The sequence below is a fragment of the Desmodus rotundus genome, chromosome 4 (assembly GCF_022682495.2).
Source record: "Desmodus rotundus isolate HL8 chromosome 4, HLdesRot8A.1, whole genome shotgun sequence".
In the NCBI taxonomy this organism is placed as follows: domain Eukaryota; kingdom Metazoa; phylum Chordata; class Mammalia; order Chiroptera; family Phyllostomidae; genus Desmodus; species Desmodus rotundus.
The window spans coordinates 53,711,643-53,732,033 of record NC_071390.1 but is presented as its reverse complement, the minus strand read 5'-3'; the positions used below and the strand labels follow the sequence as shown (position 1 = coordinate 53,732,033).

General features: G+C 47.1%; 1 pseudogene; it reads right to left on the bottom strand.

Moving 5' to 3' along the window:
- Window positions 1-19,655: 19,655 nt before the first annotated feature.
- Window positions 19,656-20,129, bottom strand: LOC112305638 (small ribosomal subunit protein eS10-like; annotated as a pseudogene).
- Between the last annotated feature and the right edge of the window lie 262 nt (window positions 20,130-20,391).

Sequence of the window (20,391 nt, the reverse complement as noted above, 5' to 3'; positions counted from 1 at the left end):
AAACAGGCCCAGAGAATTGGGGAGATGATGGAAATCTTCTTAAACTGAATTGTGATCATAGTTGCACAACTCTGTAATTTACTAAAAATCATTGGCTTGTTCACTTATAATGGGGGAGTTATGGTATGTAAATTTCAATAAAGCTGTTCAAAAAAACAAACCCACGGAAAACAGAAATCCAAATGTCATAGTAAATAGTGGGGGAGAAGATGGGGTGGGGAATTAACTTAAAATAAAACAAATAAGGGAAACAGTGGAGGTTGGTGGGGGGCAGCTACTGAAGTACTGAATGTCTTGTTTCTTAATCCCATTATGGGTTACAGTTTGTGAAAATTTATTGACCTGTATTCTTATGCACTTTTCTGTGTATATAGTGTACCACAATAAAAGTTTTAAAAATGGCAGTAAGGTCTGAGAGGGGCCGTGAATGAGGCAGTTATGAGTTACAGGAGCTGAGAGGCTCAGCTATATAGTTGTTCTCAGGCCCCCCTGTGATTTTGCCCCCGTATTGTCACAATCTTACAATAACCCCATCACTAGAGCTAGCCTAAGTGAGTTTTTGTTTTTTACTATAAAGAAGTATCACTAACACATTCACACATATAGCTACCAACATGTCCACTCCACAAGGGCAGGGAATTTTGTACATTATGGAATCCCAGTGCCTAGAACAATACCTGGCACATAGTAGGTTCTCAATTTGTATTTCTTGAATGAGTGAGCAAATGCACGAACAGAGGAATTGTTGTAGAAGAAGGGAGGTGTAGAGGGAGAGAATTGCAAACAGAAATTTTTCAAAACACTTTGGGCAACATTTTCACAGAAATATGGACAAATACTGTGGGGGCCCAGAGGATAAAATGATGCTTCCTGGGGAATATCAGGAAAGTGTGGCAGAGGAGGACACGTGGGAGCTGGCTCTTAAAGGATAAATAGGCGTTCACCAGAGAAAGAATGCAGGAGAGTGGTATAAAGAGCGATAAACACAGGCAAAAAGCACATTGTTTTGAAAGAGACTGCCATGGACCTAAGAAGGGTCATGTGGCAGAAGTGCGGGGTTCATAGCTGAGGACAGGTAAGAGATGAGGCCAGAGAGGTAAGCTGAGGGTAGATAGAAAAGTGTCATCTATGCCCAGCTTAGACATTAAACTGACTGGTTCAGGAATCACAGCCCAGAGGGAATTTCAAGCAGAGGTCAAATTTGCTATTTAGGGAGCTCATTTTGGCTGGAGCAAGAAGAGCTTCTCCAAGTTCATGGGTCCTCTACCCTGCAGTACCTACATTTCCTTGCCTCTGCATCTCTCTCTCTTACTGTGTATTCTTCTCTTCTCTCACTCTCCGTGTGTTTTCATGTCTAGGTCTCCTCTCCCTATGCATGTCTTTCCATTGTGTTTTTCTCAAGCCGCCACCAATTAAAAGTGTCTCTCAACTGCTTCCATCCAGCCTGTCCCCTAACAGCATTCAGATTCCATCCCCACAACTAATTTCTTCTAGGATACCATCCCCACCAGGGTTTGGGTCCTTCACAAACAAGAAATGCAGGATTTCCACTTGAACAGCAGGCTCATTTGGGGTCTCACCAGTGCACAGATGAGACATGTGGAAGGGGAGGGTCTGGGTCACCCTCTACTGGGCTCAGGAAAGATGACCTCCCAGGTTCTGCGGCATGCGTGGAACCAGTGAGCTGGAAACAGAACACTGTCCTCTCAGGCATCCTGATACCACTCACAACTCGGACGGGGCCAATGACTCAGAAGCCATGGCCCTCCCAGCCCCATCCAGGAAACCTAATGCCCAGTTGCTCATACTTCTAACCATCTGCTCTGAAATGTTTCCTGGCACCTGCCCACCCTCCCCAGGGGCTGAACAACTGGGTCAGAGAGAAACAGCCCTTCCACCAAGCTGAGCCTGGGACCCCCACTCCAGGACAATTCTCTCCCCTGAGAATGGAAGGTCAAACTGTTCTTCTAGACATGACCTCAGAGATGTGCAACAAGGGCCCTGGCCCAATTTATCACCACAGGGCTATAATTAGGTTTGTTAACATACAGTCGAGTGTGGTCTTGTTGACTAGGAACTTAATCACGTTACTATTGAGTTCCTGTTCGCATTGCTCGGGGTGACTGTTTTACTTGCAGAGTTATAGCCAAACCCAACGGGAGGAAATTAGCTTTGGACACAAGTTTGGAGGGGGGTTCTTTTTCCTCCTGACTTTGTCTCCCTCCCCCCCTTCCATGTGAAAATATTTAGCAAACAGTGACAATGATGAAAAACAGTAGGAAACAAAATGTTCTACATTAGTATAAAACATGAAAAATGCAGCAAGGACCCTTAGCGGTACAACATGTGTTATGCTGGCTGGCAGTCCATTAGCTCTGATAGACATTTCACTTACCTAAGTCAAATATAACAGTCTAGTATTCATTAATATAAGAAGGGGCTGTGGAATCAGAGCTACCATCTGGCTGGGCCGACAGAATAATCTACAACTCATGATTAGGTCTAAGGAGTGGGGTTTCACTTTAATCTTTCTCATTGCTCGAAATTTCCATCTGCGCAGTTCGGCACATCATTTTTCTTCAAGACAAATGTGCTGTTTTTCATGTTCCAAAATTAGATCAGAAGAAAACGATTAATCATGTCACGGCCTGGGAAAGGAAACAAAGCTCCGATATTCTCCTGCTCTCCCGTCCACCCGGCCGGGCCGCCCCTCCCCGCGCCCTGGACGTTTGCGAGTTTCGCTTTCTTCCCCAGCCTCTCGGTTTTCAGCACAACTTTGGGAGCCGCCACCGCCAGCCCGGAGGAGGAGGGTGGGGCTGGAAGGAGAGCGCGTCCGCGGGGTCTGCGGGAGCGTGGGGGCTGGGGGGCCGGCGCCCCCGCTGGGGCGCGCCGCTGCCGGGCCCCGGAGCCCTCCCGGCCCCCTGGGTCACCCCGGGCTCGTCCGCCGCGCCCGCCCCTGGGAGCCGCGGGGCCAGGGTGCTGGGCCCCGCCGCCCGCCCAGTGACAAAAAGGGCTGCGTGCCTGGCTCCCGCGTCCCCCTCCCGCGGCCGCCACAGCCCTGTCTGTCAGCCGGCTCGCAAGTCATAACAAATCCCTGGCGCGGAGCTGAAGCTGAGCATTTGCCGGAGCGTCATGGGGATGATGAATGACCCGCAGGCCTTTGAAGTGCTCTGCCAGTTCAGCTGGGTCCGCGGTGCTGACAGAGAAATATACACAACAGCGTAACCAATAATGAGAACATTAAACATTCCTGCGCCGTGACAGGCTGACAGAAAAACCCAGGCGCACATCAATCACCGCGCAGATAGAGCCTTGACAACTGGCCCTCACCGGGGCCCGCGGTCACCTTGCCCTGCGCCTCCGCCCGCCTCGCCCCTCCCTCGCTCGCGCCCGGCGCCCGGCTCTTCCTCCCGGGGTTTCCTCCCTCTTTCTCCCCCGCCTCGGCCGGGCCGCCTCCTCTTCGCCCTCTCTCTGCTTCTCCCCCTTCCCTTCGCCTCCCTCCCCTCCCTCTCTTCCTCCTCCTCTGGGTCCCCTGCCCTCCCGTGATGTTTTCTGTGCGTCTCAGAGGTCACTGAGGTTTAGGCCACTTCCAATCGTTAGGTCACCTCTTCTAGACACAATGAAGACACCACGTCCTAAAGTGAGAAGTGTGAAGTATTTTAAACTGTGTCTCTTTTAACCAGATGCTTAAAAAAAAAAAATTAAAAAAGCAATCACTGTATGTAAAACCTCATTTGGAAATATTAACAGTTAAAGTGAGGCCCACCTGAACCCCCTTCCCCTTCCCTTTGGAGGGAGGGTCTCCCTGGGTGACTTCCTGTGTGACTTTGGCAAGGGACCCTTTACTGGCGCCAGCCTCTGCCTCTTTCTTTTCAATTGGGCTTATCTGCTGGGATCTGATTTCTGACCTGTCTGAAAGGGAAAAAACATCAGAGAAACACAAAAATCTTTTCCTCCAACAGGAAATGGAATCTGCCCAGATAAAGCGTACTGGATGGACCATGACCCAGTCCTTAAGGAGAAGCTGTGGCCTCTTAGGCACTCTCTGGATCCTCCAGGGCTCCCAAGAGAACTTGGTTCACCACACTGGGATGAGCTTCTCCTCCTGCCTTGTGAAGGTGGGGCATTCCGCCATCCCCTACACACACATCATCACCGCCAGGCCTGCTCCCCATTGGCCCCTGGAGTAATGAAAACAGCCCAGGGCTGGAGGTGAGAAGCCAGGGTTCCAGTTCTACCATGAGAACTTGGGCAGGTTCAGAAATTCCTGGGCCTCTCTATTTCTTCTGAGTAGAAATCCCTACCTCAGAGCTTTTGCAGGTGTTTTTACCTTCTCCGGGCACCATGGGTTATATTCCTTGTTTTATTCTTGGAGGGGTTTGGTTTTTTTTTTCATTCTTAGCTTTTGGGGAGAGAAGACATTTCTTGACTTCCAAAAAGCCATGAAAAATTCCCCCATAACCTCCACATGTATGTTCAGAGATGGGGAGCAGCAAAGGGGGAAGGATCACATCATCAAGCGTCTGGGAACCAAGGGTGTGAGGAGTCTGGCAGGACCCTGAGGGAGAAGAAAGGGAGGCATGTGGAAACTTACTGTGTAGGGCCCATGCTCTGAGAAAAGGCTCCATCGCGGGCACGACACTTTAAATGCATTTGCATGTTGTTGCGGGTGAGGTGATCAGGTGTGAGAAGAGAGCATCTGCTGAGGTGATGCCTGCCCCATTCTCTAGAGCAGGGTTGTCCAACCTTTCGGCATCTCTGGGCCACACTGGAAGAAGAAAAGTTGTCTTGGGCCACACATTAAATACATTGTGACACGTAATCACAAAAAAATCTCATAATGTTTTGAGGAAATTTACAATTTTCTGTTGGGCTGCTTTCATAGCCATCCTGGGCTATATGCGGCTTGCAGTTGGACACCCCTGCTAGAGTATCTTGTCCTTTCCTTTCGGTCTGCCTGGAAAGGCCAGCTCCATTCCTACCACCTCAGGAAGCTTGCTCTGCTTGTCCTGGCCCACAATGACCTTGCCCTCCTCCAAGATAACTGTGACCCCTGGCCCAGATGAGCATCTTTCCTGCCCCACCCGCAGCCCCCTTCTCTAAGGAACTGTTCCTACCAGGTCTGCTCAAGGCCTGCTCAGAAGCCCTGTTTATGCTACAGAAACCTGCCCCTTGCCACAGCTGATTGATTGGTCCAATAGTGAATACCTATGCCTGTGCAACCAATCAGATTCTCTCTTCCTTAACCTCAGCCACAAGTGTCATTGGACTCCTGAAAGTCATGTTATGTTTGGGGTTGGAGAGGACATTTTGAGCAATGTATATGCTGCAGAAAGAGAGAAGAAAAAAAAAGCAATTCTTCAAAGGGAAGCAAGAGTATGAGGAGGTGGGCAAAAAGAAGCATGCGTGAAATACCAGGCAGACCCAGAAGACAGCATGGCTTCAATTCCTGACTTGTTCATTCCAGTTCCCTGAAGCCTGCTAATACTGCTCCCTGCCCTTGGATGCCTGTGAGGTAACTACCCACTAGGCCAAGGCCTAGCTAATCATTCTATCCTATCTTTCTGCCTATAAAGATTAGTGCAGGGACAGGGATGTGACCCATGTCAAACCAATCAGAATCCTTCCCTGGGGTTTTATGTATTGATTCTGAAAGAGAGACACTCTCCATTCCTTCTAGATTGAGAATTGTAAGGCTGGGACCCCAGAGCTTCTACTTTCACCACCTGGAAGAAACCATGTACTGTAGGAGCACATGAGGCCAACCACAGTGGCAGATGACAAGTCTGATGACTTCTTCAGGTTCCTGAATCTAGTCACACCTGAAGCCCACTCTATACTTGGCCCTAACAACAGGTAAGCCAATACATTCCTTTTCTTGCTTAAACTAGTTTTAGTTTTGTTTATGTCACTTGGAACCCGTAGAGTCCTCATACTAGTGTTCAGGGGACATATCAATTTAGGAGGATGCACCTAAGATTAATAAGTGCTTCTACTCTTTTTTTGCATATATGTACATGAGGAAGAATCCATTGAGACTCATGGAGGGCTGCAGCAGGCCTTTTCTCATCCTGCCCTCCCTGACAGTACTCCCTGTGACCTCACCCCTCAGGCCAGGCAGTCAGTCTGTTCCCAGGCCAGGCCCAAGTGACTTGCATTTCTGACTATGCCAGGAATGGCACTTTCTATCCCTATGGTTTGTCCCCACCCCCAAGCAAGAAGGAGACAGGCACACATTGAGTGGCAGTTCTCTCAGCCTCTGAATAAACCCATTCAGTCTGTCCCCCCTGCCAGCCCAGCAGGAAGCCAGAGCTCAAGCTGACCCCTGGTCCCCCAGGGACAAGGCCACAGGTCCCACTCTTCAGACACCCCTACAGTCTTAAAAGTCCTTTGCAGCCAACAATGGACCTCTGGATATTCTCATTTTAATTCTGGTCTGATGAGAAGATTCGTGGACAAAAATGTCATGGGAGAGACCAGGTACAGCAGCAGTTAAAGTGAAAAATGACTGGAGGTGTTTAGTTGACTGCAAGCTTAATATGAGCCAACCGTGTGTAATGTGGCTGCTTCCCAAAAAAAAAAAAAGAACCATGTTACAGTGTTAGGCTAGATTCTTAAGTTCAAGTGCTGCTTTAAGAATTCTGAGAAATTGTAACATAGGCAAAAGTGATGAATTGAACAGTAGGGAAAACTGGTCACTGAGGAAGGAACAAGGGAAAAAGCTCAGGATAGAGAAGTGGCATCTCCATCAACACTGAGCAGGTTGGTGCTTGCTTGTTCTCAGCGAAACAGCTGTGAAAGCCCCAGGCACAGGCCAGACACACTGTTAGCACTCAGGAGCTATCCTGTCCAGTCCTCACTCACCGGGAGAGAACCAGAGCCAGTGAGCAGAACTGACAGGGAAGCAGATTCTATCACAATCTTAGAACTTTCTGACAATCCCAGCTGTGCAGCAATTGGAATGGGCCCCTTTGTAAGGTAATGATCTCTATACCACTGAAGGTATTGAACTAGAGGCTAGATAATTAGCTCCGTGGGATACTATAGAAAGAATCCCTAAACTGAATGGACATTGGGCTTTTAGGGCCCCCTTTGTAAGGATTTTATTTGTTTATTATTTTTTAGAGAGGGGAAGGGAGGGAGAAAGAGAGGGAGAGAAACATCAATGTGTGGTTGCCTCTCACACGCCCACTACTGGAGGCCTGTCCTGCAACCCAGGCTTGTGCCCTAGACTGGGAATTGAACCATCAACCTTTTGATTTGCAGGCTGGCACTCAACCAGGGCAGGACCCCTTTTTAATCCAATTACTTCTGTAGCTTCAGTTGTTCCCTCTGTGAAGTGGGTGTGAGGCTCTCTGCCACCAGATCAAATCTTCCTAAATTTATGGGTGTGGCAGATGGATTTTTCAAAGATTCAGCTGATACAAGGGTACAGTTGGCCCTTGAATAACATGGGTTTGCAATTATATGCAGACTATTTTCAATAAATACATAAAGCACTGTCAATGTATTTTCTCTTATGATTTTCTTAATAAAGTTTTTCCTGCTAGCTTACTTTATTGTAAAATACAGTATATAGTACATGTAACATTAAAAAAATATGTGTTAATTGAATGTTTATGCTATTGGTAAAGGTTCCAGTCAAGAGTAGACTATTAGTAAAGTTTGGGGGAAGTAAAAATTATACATGGATTTTCGACTGCACAGGGGGGTAGCACCCCTAACCCTCACATCATTCAAGGGCCAACTACATTTTTAATGATGGCCACAACATCTCCCATCCCACATGCTCTCCTTACAATAACCTTGCCTCTCCTCATAAAGGAGAAGCCGCTAATTCCTTTCCCATTCAATCTGAGCTACCATGTGACTGCTTCCATGAGAAGAATGTGGAAAAAGTGACACTCCATGACTTCTAGACTAGGCTGGCTCTCTAGAGATGCTTGTCCCTAGAATCCATATGTGTTTTGTGAGGAAGCCCAGAGTTGCCCATGCAGAGAGTTCACATGGAGAGGCCATGGTTTCTGACCCACAGCCCAACCAAGTTCCAGCTGACAGCCAGCATCAACCACCGAGCATGCGAATGAAGACTTTCCCAGATGACCCCCCAGCCTTTGAGTCAGCCCTGCTGAGATCAGAGACACAGCATTCTCACCATGCCCTATCCAAATTCCCAACCTGCAGAATCTGTGACATCGTGAAATGGTTTGGAATGGTTTATTATGAAACCTGAACAATAGGGGCAAGAGGCCTGCAGGCATGAGAGACAAGTCTAGGGCTGGGACCCATTGGTGACTCAGTTATTACTCTCTTTGTGCAGTGGTCCCCTGTCCAGTACGGTCCTCTCTCCAGCCAGGTTTTATCCCAGTTTGAAACCCAGGCTTTGCTGCTCATATAAACAGTCCTTGCTCCCCCTCCTGCCCTCAGAAATCCACTCTGTCCCACCAGATAGCAAGTATTAATAATGTGGAAGTTGTGCCCACAAGGAAGACCCACCTCATAGGACCCTCTGCTCATTCCCTCTTTTCAGAGCCCTAGGACAGCAAAATTTAGGGGGAAAAAAACTTACTTAGACCTCTACCTATGATTTCAAAATTTAAATGAATTTCCCCCTCTTTATTCTGACCCAATTTTTCTAGGCAAGTGTTCATTATCATAGGCCTTGAGTCACTCCTTTATCCTAAGTCGTCCCAAAGCTCACCTGCCAGGGTTTGTGGAGCAGGCTGGGGCTCTGCAGGCCAAGGGGGTGCAGGGAGTGACACATCTGAGTGTCCAGAGTGTCTGTGACTAGTGAGGCAAGGAGAGCCCACAACACAGAAGGCAAGATTCAGACCCTGGCTGACCCCACTCTTTCTGCTGGAACCTTTGGAAAGGAGACAGATTCAGTGGCACCACCACTTGGGAATCAACAGTTCAAGAGGTTTTCTCCAGTGATAGAGAACAGCATGGGAAAGGCCCTGAATGTGGAGCCCGATGGCACAGGCCTCTCCTGCAGCCCAGCTCCCAAGAACATCTTGCAACTCTGAGTGCCAGAAATAGACACACTTCCTCTATTCTCTCCTCTTCTCCAACCTCAGCTGGAGCCACCCAATGGAACCTTGGGCAAATCATTGCAATCCTGGTTTACTGGAAAAATACAAAATAATAAGATTATACTCTAGCTCTAAAACATGACTGTAGCTCTCTTGAGACAAATCTCCAGGAGGGTAGCATCATCTGTGTCTGAACCTGGTGCACCCTACGGCTTTCTTGCACATGTTGCAAGTACTGGAATGCCAGGTGACCTTCTCTACCTGCAGTGGAGTCATGCTTCCTTGCTCAGGAAAGCATCTCCTTTCTTCTGGACAACACCTTGTCTAACTACACACAAGAGCAGGCAGGCAGGTGGCCTGTGGGTGGCCCCTTCCAGGACCCCATCTGCTCAGCACAGCAATACATCCAGGATTGAGTATGTGTCCCAACCTTTGACAATCAAGTCCTTCTCCGGAGTTTCAAACTAGACTTGGGACAGATATCCTTCACCCTCCATGGGCTCGGATGTGAGGCCACAGCTTTGGCAACCATGTCCCTTCTGTGAGGAAAAGTTGGACAGAGAGGATGCCATCACCACAGATAGCTGCAGTGCCCAGGGAGGGAGCCTTTAATCCAAACTTCATTAGAGGCCCTGGTTCCACTCATTGCTGCCCTGCTCAAGGCTCAGTGTGCTCAACCTACTCTCAGGAAGCCTTAAGTCAAAGGTCCAGAAAGTGGTCACAAGGCCAGACCCTGGTAAGGGGGGTGGGATGGTAGGAGACTGAGAAAGTAAACAAAAACAAGCCCAGGATGGGGAGGAATGGTAGGTGGGTGGCAGGGCAGGCTGGAGAGGTCAGAGACAGGCGGTCAGGAGAGAGGATGAGGGGGGCGGGGCATGCATCCAAGCTGGTAGATCCATCCATCAGGATCAGGGATCAGGGACAGCTGAAAAATGGAAAAAAAGACTATCCTGCTCATGTTTAGAGACTGTGAGGAGAGTTGCCCGGAGCAGGGAGAGGCATGATAGTAGAGAACCAGAACCTCCCAGGGCCAGGGCCAGGGAGCAGGAGCATGGGCGGCAGCAAGCAGGTGACATCCATCCCACAGACGGTCACCACCAGATGCACTAGGAGAGGATCAGGCCCTCTCGTACAAGAACCAGAAGCTGGCAATGCAGAAGGGCTTTTCTGAACCACGTGGGCAGAGGGCAGATTAGTTTAGGGTGAGTGGACTGAAGAGTCCCACAGTTTGTTTGGTGTCCTCCCAGCTGATCCAACTTCAGAGTCTGGGGTCAGATTCCTACAGCTGGAGCCTTCACACCTGGGAACATGACATTCCAGAATCATACCTCCCTTCCAGTGACGGGAACTTAAGGAACACCAAAAGGTTTGCACACCTGCTGGGGGTTGGGAGGCCCCAGCGGACACAGAGGGGAGCGCAGCCCCTCTGCTTCGGCCCTGTGTCCTGCACAGGGGCCCTGGCAGCTGAGAGGTGGGTATTGGGCACTTTTCGCCCAGAGGGAAGAAATAATGCAGGGAAGACATGGCAACAACACTGAGGGGAGAGTGGACACTTCCTATATAACACATCAGTGCCCAGCATTCAATGTGTATTATCATTAATCCTCATAGCACCCTATGAATGGACACTATTGATTATGCCCATTTCACAGAAGAGGAAACTGAGGCACAGAGAGGCTAAGCCACTTGTCTAAGGTCACAGAGGTAGGAAGAGGTGGCTTTCCAGGCCTGCCTAGCTAGCTGCAAAAATGGTGAAGAATGAAAGAGCAAGCAGAAGGAATGTCCTCCATGCCCTGTGCAAGTCATGAAGCCGCATGTGTTTTGCACACATACCCACAGCCCTAGCCCATCATATACACATATGGTGGAGCTGCCTTATGTTTGTGAGCAAAAACTTAATTAAATTCAACTAAGCTTCATTTTGTGGCTCTAGACTCTTTATGAAAGTAATTTTATACATAATTGTGGCTATAATGGCACCTAAGTGGCCACTTGAATGCAAAGGAAAACAAAAAGCTCAGGTCCGGATCCCTCAGCAGCAAAGCCAGGTCTAGAACTCAGGTCTTTAGACTCCCTCTCCTGTGCTCTCTGCACTTCGCTCGGATGAAAAGAAATTACCGGTTACTGGGAGCTACCCCACCCCCTTGCGACTGCCCCAATGCTGTGCTAATAAATGTTTAATAAGAAGCTCTTCAGGAAATAAACAAATCAACAAAAACCTGACTTGTAACTTTCGCCATTTTCCAAAATATAAATATTCCTACCGTGGTAAATTTAAAGCTGCCAACATGATGTCCCTAGATGGAGCTGGAGATACTCCAGCATGCCACCATTCCTCCCCTAGTCAAGGTAGGAAAAGCTGGTGCTACTTGAAAATCAATCTAATATTCTTCCTCCAATTGAGTTTGAAATCAATGAGTCCACCATCCATGAAGGCTTAGAGTGGGAGGGTTACTGATGGTAGAAAAGATAAATCTGTCAATGATGGCTTTTGATGCCAAAACAGACCAATTCACCACTGTCATTAACTAGAAGTTTAAATGGTTTAGAGTGAATTGAGGAAAATATGGTGTTATGGTTTAGAGAACAGCCTCTGAAGCCAGCTGGCACAGGTCCATGCCTAATTAGCTGTGTGACCTTGGACCTGTAACTTAACCTACCTATAAATGGGGATGGCACCTGGACAAACCTCATAGGGGTTGTGAGGATTCACTGAGAAACATGCACACAAAGCTTTTGGTGCAATACCTGGCACATGATAAACACTAAACAGATGTCAGCCGAGTTTATAACCCAAGTCAGGGTAGTCAACTGTTATTACTATGTAAGTCAGGGTGAAAAACCAACCAGGACCAATAGGTAGTGATTGATGGCTGGGCTAGAAGCTCCATGAGGACAAGAACTTGTCCATCTTGACCTCTGCTGTATCCCCACATGTGGAACAGTGCTTAACACTTTATTGAGTAGGCACTCGTAAATATGTGGCAAGTTGACTATGGCATCTAACAGTACTTAAATATTTGTATTTCTTTAGCTCTTGCTTTAAATATATCCTCTATTTTAAAATAACCATGAGCCACCCTGGCTAATGTTTATGCCTAGTTTTTCTAGAAAGTCATTATACTTTTAAGTTCATTGAAATGAAAATAAGAGCCTACCTCCCCCTTAGTTAACTACACCACGGAAGTCTGCTGGTGTAGATTATAATCCAGACAGTAGGTCCACTTAGTGGCGGGACAACCAAATCAAGCAAAAGACTCAGAGGCAAACCTTTCCAGCATTATCCTTACACACCCCACACCCTGAAGGGACAGAGGTAGCTAACCTCAGTCCTCTGTCCTGACCATCACCTCCACCATCCAGCCAGCAGGCTCAAGAAGGAGGGGGATGGGGAGGTTCTGGACCTGGTTACAGGCAGGGGGATTCTGCCTTCCTTTTCTACGGTGCTGTCTCCCTGCGCTGTCCTTCCCATTGTCCCCATCAGGCCCCTTCCCCACCCTCCACAGCAGATCCCAGCCCAGCCCCTCCACAGGCCTCTCCTCTCCACTCTCCACTCTCCGCTCTCCAAGACTGGTTTCTTAGGGCATGAAAAATGGCTCCGTGGAATAAAGATGTTTTCCCTCTGATGAGCACATTTGCAGGAGGTATGTCAGAGATCCCAGGGCTTGGGTTGGGCGGTCTCTCCAGAAAGTTGTTTTTCCTCCCCTTCTTTCCCTCCCTCCCTTCTTCCCCCTCTCCAACCCCTCCCTTTGCTTACTTATTGGAAGAGTAATAAATATTGGGCCGACAGGCCCTTCTCACAGTTACAAAGCCTACCTGTAAGCGAGCTCAATAATTAGCAGTCTTGAAGATGATATATGACTTTCATTACCCTTTGGGACTGGAGACTAAATGAGGACAGAGCTAATTGCCGTGCAAAGCAGTTTGGCATGAATGAGAAAAATGCAGGCCCTGTCTCCTGCCAAAAAAAGGGCCCTATTGCCGCTCTGATCTCAAGGCTGGTTTCTGCCGCAGGAGTTCACTCAGTGTCCATAAATCATGGGCTGCTTACAGCTGGGGCTGCCCTGAGTAGTCAGCGGGCTGTGTGCTGAGTGACAGATCCCAGCCGACTGCATTAGAACTTCAGCTCGCTCTTTCTTCTCCTCCTCCTTGTCCTCTTCCTCCTCCTTTTCTCACTGACCAGAAAATTAAACCCAGACTCCTTGGAGAGGGGAGGCCTGGCGTGGGGTGGGGGCTGTTGACTTGGGTATGGCCTGGATGTCCAGACACAGCTGCTCACTCCCTACATACCGACTCCCCCCTCAAAACATGTCCTGGGTTCCAACCCGCCCCCCCAACACTAGGCCAGGGGAGGAGGGTTCTCTCCATCCTCAGGAGGAGGCAGGCCCCTCCTGGAATGCTCCAGACTGAGCTTTTGTCCTTGGTTTGTCATCAAGACAAATGTGGCCTCCCTTCTGGCTGCCTGTCTCCCTCTTCCACCACCACCCTTTCAGGAAATGTTTCTCTTCCCTTAAAGGGAAAGGACTGACAGCAGCCACATTTGTGTCTGCAGCTGACAGATGGAATGCACAAGCCGTGGAGGACAGAGGTAGCCAGCAAGGGGCAGCCGTGACAGAAGGGACACTCCTAGAAATACTTTCTTCTCCGCCTCCCAGTCCCATCCCTTGGTCACTCCTCAAGGAGCCCCACTTCTGAGTGTCTGTGGTGAGAAATGTGCTGACCACGCAGAGCACCATCCCTGTCCCCTCAACACTTCCGTGGGTGAGGGACGGAGGTCCCCTCCCCTGTGGGCAAACACCAATTTCACAATCAAAACTGAGCTCCCTGACTTGTCTAAGGGCAATCACATAATTAATTCTTAGTGTTGCCAAATTATACTTGACACTTCATTTAAAACTCAAGGTTCCATAATGCAAAATCTTCTCCTGGCAATAAGGGTGACATGCACAACAAGCGTGTGTGACCGACAGCCAGGGGCAGAGGGGTGGTCCGTGTGACTCCCAGCGAGGGAAGGGGCTGACTCTTACTGGACAGCTGCTCTACACCCAATGATTTCCTGGGTTTATTTCTCTATTTCCCAGTATCGCATTCACTCTCTCGTTGCCTTCCCAACAACTCTGTGAGCCAAGTGCTATGTAATGCCCTCATTGTGCAGATGTGGAAACCAAGACCCAGCAAGGTGCTAAGAGGCAAAGCAGCTATTCACGATCTTGGGAGCCTCCTGCTTCTTTGTGCTATTTAATTCCTCCTTTAATGATAGGGGCAGGCATTCCCCAATCTGGAAACCTCAGCTGCATTATGGGGGTGAGAGTCGAGGCCAGACTTTGGCTGCACCTCTTACAATGCCTGGCTACGGCAGCTTAGACAACGACAGGTTATTTGTCTCACATACCAATATGCCAGAGGCAGGTCACCCAGGACTACTGGAACACAAGGATGGCTTCGAGAATCCAGACTCTTTCTATCTTCCCACACCATCATCTTTGCATTCTAGTTTCTCGCATTCTGGTTACAAAGTGGCTGCTATACCACCAAGCATCATGTTGTCAGTCAAGAGAGGGGAAAGGAATTAGAGACAAGACAGAAACAGAGTTCTCCAGCCAAGCTTATCTTTTATAATTTAGGAAGTAGAGCCCTCCCCAGCAGACTTCCCTCGGCATCTCATTAGCCAGAACTGGATCTCATATCCCCATCTTCTCCCCCATCTAGTTCAATCACTGGCCAAGGGAATAGGTTACCATGAGCCATTTAAACCAATCATGATTTAACTCCTGGGCCTGGAAGATGGCCCAGGGTCTCTGTTTCCTGAAGATCAGGATTCTCCAGGTGCTAATTGCACAAGTCACATTGTTAACAAGGAGAAGGGATGGCTCTTAGGAGTATAATGAACAGTGCCACACCCAGTCCACACCCTTGGCTGCCTCTTACTCTCATGGAAGAGACCTGGGTCCCACCTGGAAAAAGACTAATTTGCTGGGTATGTGCACAGACAGCTTTGGAGAGTTTTGGAAATTTGGTTCCTTCCTAAGCTACCATCTTCTCTGGGTTTTGTCCACTCCAAGCTCCCTTGTGGCAGGAGTTTGTGTTCTGCCCTCTGGACCTGGGTCTGTGGATCTGTGTGTACGTGGGGAGCGGTCACACCAGGATCACTTGTATTGAGAGCTCCAGAGCCAGCTGTGACCCCTGCTTGGCGCAGACAATGTACTGAGTGAGTAAAAGGAGAGGGTACCTCCCACAGGAAGGTGGAGACCAGAGTGCTGAAGACCAGGGGCAGCAAAATAGGAGCCTTGTCACTTTATTCCTACATCTCACACTTGTGCTTTGTAAAATCTTTGACAGTCAGATCGATCTAGGCTATTATAAAAGGGTTGTTCCCTTCCCACCTGACTTGCAACTGCAGCAGAATGGAGCACATCAGCCCCCCACATCAGTCTGTAGCATGCATGGGAGAGTTCTCATTGCTGTCTCCTTTCTATTCAACTGGGGGCAGATTCATTTTCTGGGAAGGGCAGCTGTTAGAAGCAGGCAGGAGGCAGGTGGCACTGGAATGGTTGCTGCAGAGCCACAGTACCCACCAGCTCACTCCCCGTCCCACAGGACCTCACTGGCCATCTCTGGGCTCCTGGCTGCTTCTCTCACTCCAGATTTCTAACACTTCCCAAGACTCTCGAGAGGCTCCTCCATGAGGACGGGAAGCATGCTGGGAGGTTTCTGAGTACTACGGTCCTACCTCAGGCCCCCTCCAGAGACAAATCAGATCACAGCTCCCTGTCCTCGAGACCCCAGTGGCTTCTCATATCCTTGAGAATAAAACTTGTAGGGTGACCTGTTATTCCAACATTATTATTAGTAGCATCCTTTTCAGTCTCAAATGTGTCCTAGTCTGGATGATAAATTATGTGGTCCCCTTATCAGGCAGTTGGCTCCTCATGTCCCCAGCCCTGCCTCTGCCCCCAGGCTCATCTCCTCTGCCCACTCCAGCTAACATACCTCACTGCAGCCAGCCAGAGCAGTTCCTTAAAGGGGCCCAGCTATTGCCCGCCTCATGAACTTTTTGCCTGCCTTACCTCATTTGGAACACTCTGCCCTGCCCCTTCCCCTACCTAGTTCTTAGGTCGAATTACAACGTTCCTTTTGCAGAGAGGTCTTCCTTCATCTCTCCTTCTTAAACCTTAATTAGACCATACAAATGCTGTTCTTTTTCTTTATTGCCACAATCATCAATTTGATAACCTGTTGATTTGTTTCTCTATCTCTGTTTTCCCTACTGCATTTTAAGCAGAGACTGCTGCACCTCTAAAACCTAGCAGAGGTAGTTGCCTAATAAGTGTTTTATGAATAAATGAATTAATTAATTAATGTACACTGTTTCTCCCAAATTCACATTCTACCCCAAAGATACCAAGTTCACTGCAGAGAAATGTAATTCTGGCACAATCTGAGCTTCCCAGCAACATAACACATCATTCTGAGCTGCCCATCACAGGAAGAGTTCAAACAAAGGCCATATTATGGATTAAGAGACACTGTGCCATAAGGTCTTTCCTGTACCTGGTTCTTATCCTACCTCAGGTGGGAATCAGACAGATTGCCTCCAACTCCACACCATCATATAAAAAGCCACAGTGAACACGAACCCTTATGGACATGTGAGGAAACTTCCTTGGAATATAGATTTCCAGGTAGCTGAACTGATGGGTCATTAGGAATATATACACTCAATATACTTCATTGGATTAAATTCCCTCCCCCCCTTTTTTTTTGGACTGCATAAATTCTAGAATTCTTGGGCTGATTATCCATCTTGACAAGTGGGACCTTGAACCAAATTTAATTTGATTAAAGAAATTCACCCTCCTTCTATTCTAACTGTCATGGTAAATTTGGTGTCTATTATGTAGACAGCTTTATGTGCTATTGTCCACCCTTAGAAAAAAGAGCTCAGAATGAGCTAGATGCTATGGAGGTGGCCTGGACAATGTCAACCCTTGCCCACTCCCTGGCACAGATGAAAGTAACAAGAAAGGGAAAGGAGAAAGTTCTGGTAAAGTCTAGATCTCCTGAAAGTATTGCTTTGTCATTGGCTCTCCTGGAGGCCCATGGAAAAATCCATTGTGCAGAACTAGGTCATACTCCTCCAAGACCTGGGCTGGGCTGATAGCAACAACCAGATCCCTCCTATGACCAAGGAGACCAGCACTCAAGCCAGGAACCACTGAAGGGTCGGCCTGGGTCCTATGGGATTGTTATAGAAGGAAAAGGAGTGCAGACCCCAGGATCAGCCCCAGCCAACTCAAAATAGGTAAGTCTATCTGCTCCCACCCTGTTGCCCAGACCAGAACTACAAAAGGCAAATGTCTGCTTGGCTCATCTGTAGCCTGTCTATAGGGCCAGCTCAGGCCTAGTGGACTCTAGCATGGGACATCTAGAAATTTGGCAGGGTGACTATGTGAGCAGCTTGGACTTCCACCTGAGCAGACAGAAGTATGGATCCTGTTCCCAGTGCAGGGACAGACAGCTTCCCAGACTCCAGTAGCCTGCATTCAGACATGCAGACAGACAGATCTGCAGACAGATGTGCACCCAGGGGTACCAGATACACAGCTATGGGCACAGAGAAGCACACCTTTTCCTATAAACTGACCCGTCTTCTTCCAGCAAACCCCATAAGGCACCTTAGTCTCCTCTAGAACTGCTAGCCTCACAGTTTAATGGCACGATTGCTGAAAATAAAATAGCACTGAGTGCCTTCCACTTCCACCCAAGATATAATAACAGGGACTGGATTTATCCTCCCACCTGAAGCAACTAAAACATACAAAGTATATGAGACACCTTTTGAGACACTGAACCTAAAGCAACAGAGACAGGAAATCAACGAGGTGAGCCATACACTTTTCCCAACTTGCTGCCCTGGGGGTTTCCAGGATGCAGCAAAGGGAGGAGGAATCCCAGGCAGAGATTAGTTAGGGAGATGAGTTAAGGAGAAGGATCCAAGAGGGTTTCTGAGGAAACCATTCTACCCTGGCATTTGCAGGGTAGAATCCTGGAGAGGAGTGTTGTGCAGAGAGACAATTGCAGAGATGAGCAACCCCCTCAAATACCTAGCAAAGTATAGACCAGTGCATGGTGTATGAGGATGCTACCCAAGGCCAGGAAAAGAATGAGCAGAAAACATTAGAGGACCAAGAATATTCTCTGTTTCCACCAACCAAGCTGGAAACCTCCAGTCTTCACTTGGCTGGTAGAATACTTAGAAGGGTCTCGCTTCAATAGTGGGGCAAAGTTAGCCTTACACTAACACCACTCTAGGGCCACCTAATAAGAAAGACCCAAAAGGATCAAACTGTTTAAAGTAACTTGATGGCATCTGGAACAAAACTCAACAATATTTATAAGACTACAGCATACCTAACTAAGTAAAATTCAAAATGTCTGGCATCCATTAAAAATTACCACCAATGCAAAGAAGTAAGAAAGTGCAACCCATAAGGAGGAGAAAGATCAATAAATAAAAACCTAGAACTCACACAGATATTAGAATTAGCAGACAAGAACATTAAACCAGTTATTATAACTGCATTGATATTTTCAAAAGCTAGAAGAAAGAGCAAACGTGATAGAGACATAAAAGACATTTAAAAATCCATATCAACTTCTAGAGAAACAGAATTGAATATACCATTAGTGAACTATAGAACTCAAGCAGCCTAATATATAATATATAATACATATCATATATATATATAATATGTTGTCTAGAGACAGGCGCACACACACACAAATATATATGTATTTGACTAGATGTATTTACATATATGACTAGAATTTCCAAAAGAAAGAAGAAATAATGGCCAAAATTTTTCATCAAACTGCTAAAGATCACTCAAGAAGAAATAAATATCCTGAGTATTCCTATTGTAGAAATTGAGTTTGTTGTTATATACCTTCGCAGGCATAGTTGACTTCACTGGTGAATTCTAGCAAACATTTAAGTAAGAAATAATACCAGTTCTACATACTCTTCCTTGAAACTGAAGAGCACAGACTACTTCTGAACTCATTCTATAAGGCTAGGCTAGCATCATTCTTACAAAATTATACAAGACATTACAAAAAAAGAAAGAAAGAAAAGAAAACCGTTGACCAATATCAATCATGAACTTTAACAAAATTTTTTTTAATTTTATAATTGAATCCAACAATATATTAAAAGACTTATACATTATGACCAGGTAGAGTTTTTTCCAAGGACTCAAGGTTGATTTAACATCCAAAAATCAATTAATGAATGAAGGGGATAAAATCCACTTGATTATCTCAATAGATGCAGAAAAAGAATTTGACAAAATCAAGATGAAAATTCACAAGAAATTGGAAGTAGAAGGAAATGTCCCTGACCTGATAAACAGCACTATGGAAAGTTCACAGCTAGCATCATATTTAGTGGTGAGAGACTGAATGCGTTTCCCTTAAAACCAGGAGCACAGTTATGATGTCTGCTCTTGACACTCCTTTTCAATGTTGCACTAGAGTTTCTAGACAATTCAATAAGGCAATAAAAGGTTTTTTTATTATTTTCTCACCACAAGTTCATTCAACACGAAATAATTCCTCCAAACTTTACTGAGGTGTTTGACAACATCCAGGACCAAACCCAGCTTTAAATTGGAATTTGGTTGCTGGCCCAGCCCCAGCCTTGGCTTTCTTGTCAGCACCAGGGAGCACAGCCCTCCTTCGGTGTGAGTCTTGCAGGTTTCTCACTCTCCAGACCTTTGGACCTTGGCCTGCCAATCTCAGGTCAGCTGAGGTGGAAAGTGGCAGGTACAATCTCAGGGAGCAGGTGGAGGTAATCACAGAGATACTGGATGCCCTCGTTGGTAAGTTACCAGCAGAAATGTCTCCAGGCAAACTGTTCCTTCACGTAGCCTCTTGATTTGAGAGACTGTGCATGGCTTCATGACATAGAGATTAGGCATGTTCTTGTCAGCCAAATCAGGGTGTTTAGGTGTGGGCCCATCCTTCTTGGCCACTATCACCCCCTCCTTAAAAAAGGAGTTTATAAATGGTAATCCAGTTCTTCGTGGACATGAACATCACCACAGCTGCTGCATCCAAGGCCAGAGATGGAAAGCAATGCAAGGAAATACTTTTAAGAAGTCATCCAGATTGGAAAAGAAGCAGCATGTTGTCTTTATTGACATTTGACATGGTCAGCTATGTAGAAAACCCATTGGCCTCTACAAAAACCTACTAAAATTATAAGTGAGTATAACAAGATTAATATAGGATGCAAGATCAATTTCCAAAAATCAATTGTATTTTGATATACTAGCAATGAACAATTAGAAATTTTTAA